The sequence below is a fragment of the Helicoverpa armigera genome, chromosome 1, assembly GCF_030705265.1.
Source record: "Helicoverpa armigera isolate CAAS_96S chromosome 1, ASM3070526v1, whole genome shotgun sequence".
In the NCBI taxonomy this organism is placed as follows: Eukaryota; Metazoa; Arthropoda; class Insecta; order Lepidoptera; family Noctuidae; genus Helicoverpa; species Helicoverpa armigera.
In genome coordinates, this window is record NC_087120.1 from 10076863 (window position 1) to 10082862 (window position 6000).

Consider the following 6000-nt stretch of genomic DNA (forward strand, 5'->3'; position numbering starts at 1 on the left):
AATAAAAATATCTATCAGATTTTAGAGCAATAATTAAGGTTGTCGTCAAAAAAATAAGTAAGATGTGAACACAATATAAAAAGTGCCCATAGACTCTTTCGAGAAATTAGTAAGCGATTAGTGGAGTCCACTCGTGACCAAAGGGCTGGCCTATACTTCGGTCAAAGGATATGCATTGCCATCCAGCGTGGCAATGCGGCCAGCCTTTTGGGCACGATCCCAGCTGACAGCGATGCGGATGAATATTTTGATACTTAGTTTTAATATTTCCTTATAATAAGATCATTGTGTAAACCTATCTAAATAAATTGTTTTATATGAAGAAGTCTAATTTTGTGTGCCGTAAACGTTTTAACCCACCCAAAACAAAAATGTGAAAGACTGCCAAGTTCGATAATATGGGAATGCTTCGCCTATAAAAGAAGTGAGATCTGAATAAGTACCAAGTTCCATACACATACCTCAGTTAAAAATAGTTACTTTTTAATGATGTTACTTGGCAAGTTTTCATACACCTTGTTATAAACCTACTAAACGCAATGAATCAAGTATTTAATTTTCTATTAAAACTTGCCAAGTAATCATCATTAAAAAGTAACTATTTTTAACTGAGGTATGTGTATGGAACTTGGTACTTATTCAGATCTCACTTCTTTTATAGGCGAAGCATTCCCATATTATCGAACTTGGCAGTCTTTCACATTTTTGTTTTGGGTGGGATTTCATTTATTTTTGTAAGGTTGTTTATTTTATTTTTTTCTTATGATGAAGTTAGTTAAAGAAATGTCTCATTTATACTATCTTTTAGATTTTTTAATATGCACTATGTTTCTTACAAAGAAATGAACTAGATTAACTAAATGGACTAGATTTACCAACTGACTAACATGACATGTTATCATATATTATGTTCGTGGATCAAAGTTACACATTCGTTATTTTCGAAAGTGATTCACACTTGGCCGTTTTCAGATTTTTACTTTACTTTGACTAAATACAAACCTTTGTACCATTCGAAGATATATTATATAAATATATAGATAAATTTAGTTCGTTTTAGTTCCTTAGTGGTATAAATTTACACCGGGTATAAAACACCTTCATTATTTTGAAACCGACTCACACTTGGCCATTTTCAGATTTTTCCCTTTACCTTGACATAAAGACCTACCTCCATGCCAAATTTCAAGTCAATACGACCATTGGAAGTGGTCTAGGTTTTTGATGAGTGAGTCAGTGAATCAGTCAGTCAGTGAGTGTATAGTAAAAATAGCGATTTTCTGACGTCAATATCTCAAGACCTACAATAGGTATATTAATGAAATTTTGTATTTTAGATAAGTGAGGGGGTCTCAACAGATACTAGAAATTTGATATGCGTAAATAAAATAGATTTTGAGTTACGGGGGGGTCGAATTTGGCCCGAAATGGTTCGTGTAATATAACCCACGGCCGGTGTGTCTTTTTTGCTCGAACTTGGCGGACACACTGCCGTGTGTCTAGATAACAACACTATTTCTTGTTATTATGGTCAATGCAGATAAATAACATTTCACAATTAGCCTGCTATAATTGTTGTAGAACACATTAATGTAGCGGATTATTTTGTTATAGCCTTACAAAGCCCTACAAATTGTTCAATATTTATGGCTGGCGTATAAACATTGTTGGAAAATATTAGCTTATACAAGAGTAACCTTGTTAGCTGTAAACTGTCCGTATTAATTGCTAATAGGTGTAATTATTTAAAATGATATGTTGACAGTAGTTCTCGTTGGTGTCACATAATTATGTATTTTTACCTTTTCAACTGAAATACACATGGCTCTTATATAATTATTTTTGTTATTACTTTCTTTTACAGAAAATGTGTTACTATAGTAATAAATAAATACTCAGGAACTGTAACATATGTATACAGAGTGTGTCGTACCTAATCACATTAAATAAAATAGGTTAATATAGGTAGGTACTGGTTAATATATGTTGAATAGCACAAAGAAAAAAATAAAATACGTAAAAACAAAGTGATTTTTTCAAACAAAGTAAATATAATAAAAATGTGCGAGAATTAGAACACCATATAAGAGTCAGTCATTACAAATAAAAAAAACATTCGATACACCTAACTTTATCTTTGCTTTACATAATGTAAATTATGAAAACGAAACATGACTCCTGTGGCCAAACCACTGAATGAATTAAGTTATTTTTTTTACAATTCGCCATAGAATATCATAACGTATATGTGACAGGATTTAATGTGATTAGGTACGACACACCCGATCTACTGTAGTATGCACTATGTTATAATTATAACTTGTAGTTAGTACATAATATAGTTATCTGACTAATTAAAATACTCTTCACTAGTGACGAGTATCTTAAACTGAGAGGCGATGAGTCTACTTTTTAAACGATATAATAGGTACGTAGTTACTATGTAAAAACTTCAAAAGGGCACTGAAAAGGCCGACTAAAAATAGATATAATCCGTATAATCGCATAAATATTCTTGACTAAGTAGAGCTTTGCTGACATAAAGATACATTCATAAAGTAATATTTTTAAGCATTTAGGGGAAACAAAGATTTACTTAGGGCTTTGAAAGAAAACTCATATAATTTTTTCTATATTATACGAGTACATTATAAGGATATATTATTTTATAAAATACTAGATCAGGCATTAAGAAAGATTCATCAAATCACCAGGATCATGAAAATGATAGTTTGCTTACCAAACGGGTACCTAATATTACGGGAAATAAAATTTGAAGTTAGATGATGCGAATGTGTGAGGGTGTGAGTAGATCTAACGAACATATTTATCATCATCATCAGCCTATCGCAGTCCACTCCGGGACATAGGCCTCTCCAAGTGCACGCCACTGAGATCGATTTTCGGCTTCAACGAACATGTAACAAAAGCATTATTTCCTGGTCTTTTGGTGTAAACGATTCCAGAGTTTAGAATTGCTTAAAAAAAATTAGACGAGCTGATTTCTAAGTATATCTTAGACACCATTGACTGTGTTTCGGATGGCACGTTAAACTGTAGGTCCCGGATGTAATTGAACATCCTTGGCAGTCGTTACGGGTAGTCAGAAGCCAGTAAGTCTGACACCAGTCTAACCAAGGGGTATCGGGTTGCCCGGGCAACTGGGTTGAGGAGGTCAGATAGGCAGTCGCTTCTTGTAAAGCACTGGTACTCAGCTGAATCCGGTTAGACTGGAAGCCGACCCCAACATGATTGGGAAAAGGCTCGGAGGATGAGGCTGAGGAGGATGAATTAGACGAGCTGAATGAATGCTGATTATAGTGAACACGCATGAGAGCCCTAAGCAATTGACTACATTGATTGCTTATATTAAGCGAGCGACCATTCTTAAAAATTGTGTACAATTTTTGAAAACGAAGATATACAAAAGAATTAATGTAATATTGTGTAATATAATGTTAAAAAGAGCTTGCAATGACTTGTTGGTAAACAACAACAACAACAAGACAGTATGTAAGTAAACATGCCTTTAAAACAGTAATCTGATATTTTAAAAGGTTTATGTAAGTCTGTACCGATTATAAGAAATCTATTAGGACAATACGGCGTCAACATGGGCACATTAGCTCATGTCATACCTATTGACAAAGTATAATGTGTCTATGCTTCAGGTAGACTGAAGGTATTGTTGTAAACATGCCTATTCTTTTCATAGGAAGTTATTTAAAAATGAATTGACTCTGGTAAAATATAGAGAGTTAGTAGTCAGACTTAATAAGTTATGCGTATGAATACAATAGTTTAGATTAGTGAACTTTAAGCGAACTGTCAGCTTAGAAGCTTGGTTCGGAAGCACGTTTCGCAGACATTGATCCGGCTTATCACTTCATATTCACTTCAAATTAAATTTATTAGCGTATTATGTAATAGAACTTAAATATACATATTTAAGCAAACCGATTGATTTGGCTAAAATTAGAGTAAAAAATAGAGTTAAAACGAACAAAATTGTGATCAGAATCACGCAACAATTTTTTTGGAGACAAGGCGAACTGTTTTATTTAATACTCATTTATTGTGTTTGAGTTCCAACTTCTGAATAGAGATAGAAACAACTCAATATTTTATATTCAATTATCACGATTCTATCTTAAATTAAATCTGTATTTTATTTCATTCAAGCCAAAATTCTAAAATATATTCCTTGAGAGATTTTTTCCTGAAATAATATTAAAGAAAATCTTATTGTAATGGCTAACTGTAGCGTAAACGAAGATTGGAAACCACAAAATAATTCTTTATTCATTATTAAGAAGAAAACACGACTTCGATTTGTCATTTGGTTTGTTAGCAGTGTCGATATAATTGACAGTTGGATGAAAACCATTGGAACAGGAGGAAAAAGTAGCAAAAACAAAAGTAAAAAAATAATTTTCGCATGATCTGGGTTTAAAATCAGTTAATCTCGATACCTATTTAAATTCTCTTCTTTTTCCAATAGGCTGCGTCCCACTTTTTTTCTTGTTACTTTTTTTAACAGCGTCAGCCCTGGTCTATGTATAACAGTTTAGATGTATGAGTTTTATGGGTAAACTCAATATCAACTAGGTTCTCCTTTTGAACAATGTAAGGCCTGCCTCATGATTTACCATCCACTTAGATTTTGTTTTCGTTTTTCATCTTGATCGGATTAAATAAAGGAACATTTAATAAGGCTGCAGGGCAAGTAAGCTGGATGCTCGAGAGTAGCGACCCGTGTGCTTATATTTAAAGTGCTGCAAAGAGAAGAAACTTTCTCTCAAATAGAGAAAAACACAATGAAAGACGGTTCGGCTACACTTAACATTACCTCAGACATTCAGAATTAAGTAACTACTTTAAAAAAATCAAAAGTTCTGTTCCTTCAAAAGTAAATACGTAGCAATGCTAGGACTTGCAGGAATCGCTTGATTTATGTTCAATTTAATTTTTTTACAAATATTTTTTTTGCAATTGGTAGGTTCTAAGTATCCAACATACAATCTTAATCATCCCAAGTAGTTTTTTTCCATTATTGGCAATCGTCTGGCATATGTCAGGGATTGTCCCTACATTTCAATAGATTATGCAGGGAGAATCGCCAATGATCTGTCACCATAACATTTCATTATAGCATCGTGCCTTCAAAGGGCTTTAGCGTGTTAGTCTCGCACCACGTGTATCTCTTAAGTGCCTAAGACACTGTCATAGTTCTGTGTATGTTAGACATAGCGTAAATACACCACTCATAAAAAATAGGATTTTAATAACTGTTTTTTTTTGTATTATTTTCATACAGCTGTACCTATATACCAAAAATAATCGCACGAAGGGTTCCGTACTATTATTTATAAAACGTTCCATAATTATAATACATTCCATCTTCTGTGAATATTTCAAACATCTACCTGTTGCCTTTATCAATATCGAGCAAAAAAATCACGTTTGTTGTATGGGAGCCGCCCAAAAATATTTATTCAAATTCTAGTTTTTAGTTATATATTATTATTTTTTGTTATAGCGGCAACATTAATACATCATCTGTGAAAATTTCAACTCTCACACCATCACGGTTCATGAGATACAGCCTGGTGACAGGCGGACGGACAGACGGACAGAGAAGCGAAAACATTAGGGTCCGGTTTTACCCTTTGGAACGTACGGAACCCTAAAAACTAGCAAATTGAAGTCATAAGTATTGGTGTTGATTTAGATCTTTCCATATTTTTAACAACTTAATTACCATGAATTTCGGCGAAATTATCCACAAGTTTTTCAGAGGATATTTTATTACTTTAATTGTTCGTTTAGGGTACAAAAACCGAAGCTTCTGAACTGATTTGAAAAATTATTTCACTGTTGAAAAGTTACTGACCCCGAGTGACATAAGCAAAACATCACACAAACTTCCTGAACTGCGTGGTTGGATCAAGTGCGCATCGTTTACTTTCAATTTTTCAGTATCAGCGGGCATCCAGTGAT